Source organism: Carassius auratus, chromosome 22 (genome assembly GCF_003368295.1).
Source record: "Carassius auratus strain Wakin chromosome 22, ASM336829v1, whole genome shotgun sequence".
Lineage (NCBI taxonomy): Eukaryota > Metazoa > Chordata > Actinopteri > Cypriniformes > Cyprinidae > Carassius > Carassius auratus.
In genome coordinates this window covers 25,309,462-25,312,260 of record NC_039264.1, presented here as the reverse complement: position 1 = coordinate 25,312,260, position 2,799 = coordinate 25,309,462, and the positions used below count along the sequence as shown (strand labels likewise).

The 2,799-nt window shown below is 36.9% G+C and overlaps 1 long non-coding RNA gene across 1 annotated transcript; it reads right to left on the bottom strand.

Moving 5' to 3' along the window:
* Positions 1-2,102: 2,102 nt before the first annotated feature.
* On the bottom strand, positions 2,103-2,799 carry LOC113040689 (uncharacterized). The gene is made up of 2 exons (XR_003275284.1): positions 2,456-2,799; positions 2,103-2,253 (listed from the first exon to the last, which is right to left on the bottom strand). It is a non-coding gene; the product is annotated as an uncharacterized LOC113040689 (long non-coding RNA).

Sequence of the window (2,799 nt, the reverse complement as noted above, 5' to 3'; positions counted from 1 at the left end):
ACTCACTCTTGCTCACTAGCGCACACATATCACTCACTCTGCTAGCACACACATACAACACATACATACACACACACTAGTGCACACAGACACACACACATTCACTCCACCAGTGCAAACACACACTTACTCACTAGCGCACACACATACACTCCCTCACTAGCAGGCACACACACCACTCACTCACTCACTCTTGCTCACTAGCGCACACACATGTACTCACTTGCTAGCACACACACACACATACATACACACACACACTAGTGCACACAGACACACACACATTCACTCACCAGTGCTCACGAGTAAACGATAGTAAACAATCTCAGCATCTTTGCGGAAAAGTGAGGAACAAACTGATCTCTGCTTCATTACAGTTTGCACATATTTTTTTGTCATGAACGTTGATCTTCCTCAAAACAGCCGGTAAAAGAGTCCGTGCGATAACCTGCGTCATCACTAAGACACGGCATTAAATCTGGCTTTTGTTCACACAGCGCTCGTCCCTGGATTGAACACGGCAATGTTACTAGGTCCCTGACCCGGGTTCAATGCCAGAATCAATCCCGGGACGTGTTTGCTTTCACACATAAGGCGACCCGGCAATGTTCCGGCAATTTGCCAGGTCCGACGTGCAGTGTGAAAGGGGCTTTACTCACACTCACTAGCATGTGCACACACAAACACACAGTGAAATACAAACAGTCAATTAAATTAAAAGGTTTTTAATGTTTTATGTTTTTTTTTCAGATCGAGGAGGTTGAACCTGTCGAACAGGAAGTTGAAGTTGTGGGAGTGACTGAAATTGATGACAACTGCCACCTACTTACTGCGGATGATGAAATCTTTGTTGTGCCTTCTGAACATTATTGTGGCAGCATTGATGACCTAATCATGGAGTTGCCCATGAAAATTATTGTAAATCATGTTAATAAACGAGTAGTTAGCGTACAAACAGTAAACTAATCAGTAATCAGTTCAGCGAATCAGTTTTATTGTAGTCATAGCTTTATAGACTAATCAGTAATCAGTTCAGCGAATCAGTTTTATTGTAGTCACAGCTTTATAGACTAATCAGTAATCAGTTCAGCGAATCAGTTTTATTGTAGTCATAGCTTTATAGACTAATCAGTAATCAGTTCAGCGAATCAGTTTTATTGTAGTCACAGCTTTATAGACTAATCAGTAATCAGTTCAGCGAATCAGTTTTATTGTAGTCATAGCTTTATAGACTAATCAGTAATCAGTTAAGCGAATCAGTTTTATTGTATTTTATTTTTTTTGTAGTTATATATATATATATATATATATATATATATATATATATATATATACACTTTTGCATAATAGTAAAAAAATATTTTACACTATTAGTTATTTGTGCTTATGCTAATGCAAATTAATGTTAAATAAATTTGTTCTTGTTCAAATTTATTGCAATTGTTTAAACACTTTATTGCACAATCACTTAGGCTGTGTCTGTATTTATACCTCACTATCACACAGATGAATTCACAAACACAAATCTTAATTAGTAATGCTTTTTAGAAATCTTATGATCACCAAGGCTGCAATAATTTTAAAATTGAAAACCTTATGCACAAATGCTATTTTGGGGATTTCCGCTTGGCATTTTTCCTACCTAAATTCAAAAGCTTCCCATACCCACACCCACATGCAGTGGTGTACATACAAAAGTTTGGTATCATTTTACAGGAAATCTTTTGAAATTACATTAAACAGTTGAAATTGATGAAAATGATCTTATATGTTGTAGCTCAATTGGTAGAGCACTGCGCTATCCAAATTTGAAGTGTCCCCATACCCACATACATTGGAATAAATACAATCTTTATATCATTTGACAGAAAACACTTTGAAGTTACATAAAAAGCTGTTTGCGACAAATATTCTTATGTTGTTTTTCACATGATGAAAAACCTCAACACAATGCACTTTTGTGTGTGTGTGTGTGTGTGTGTGTGTGTTCTAATCACTGTCTTTAAAAGTGGATAACTGGTACTGCAAACTGCATTAAATTATAAAATATATCTCATCTATCACAATCTAAAATAAAATCCACAATCTCCAGCTTTATATCATTTCATTTATGTGCATTCTGTATAGGTATACTGATTGAGAGCATCTGACCTCAGCATCATCTGTATCCCTGTATCTCTCCAGCCTCTCTCTCATCCGTCTGTGTGTTTGGTCGCGTGCGTGCTAATCCACTAGCCGGAGTTGCTACATGGCCTTCAGAGAGTCAAACAAACAAATATACGTTCATCCACATAGCACTGTAATAATCCATATGTATTTACTGTATATTTCCTCAGATGCATCATGTACTGTACTTTTCTGTCAATAAACAGTTTATCAGTATGCTAGCTGTGCTTTTACGTTTCAAAATAAAGATAAAAATATATAAAAGTAACTAACACGTTTATAGCCTCACCAGACGTGTCCTGTACTCTCCATGGCGCCGGTGCTCATCGGACCATAACTTGTAATATAATTATTATTTAATTGATATTCTCCGAGACGTGTATGCTCAAACCTTTCCGCATGCGAGTTTTGCATACAATCAGCCGAAAACTCCAAATCCCAGCGTGCATCGCGGTCCCGGTGTCATTTCTCAGGACCCAGAGTGATCCCATTGGCTCAACGAACAATTAATGGGTATTATTTTTAGCGCCTGATTACAATTCCTGCAAAATCGTTTATAATTGTTGTTGTTTGAACTGTGCTATAATGACCATTAATGTCTTTTAAATTACATGTTTTATAGGCTAATATATA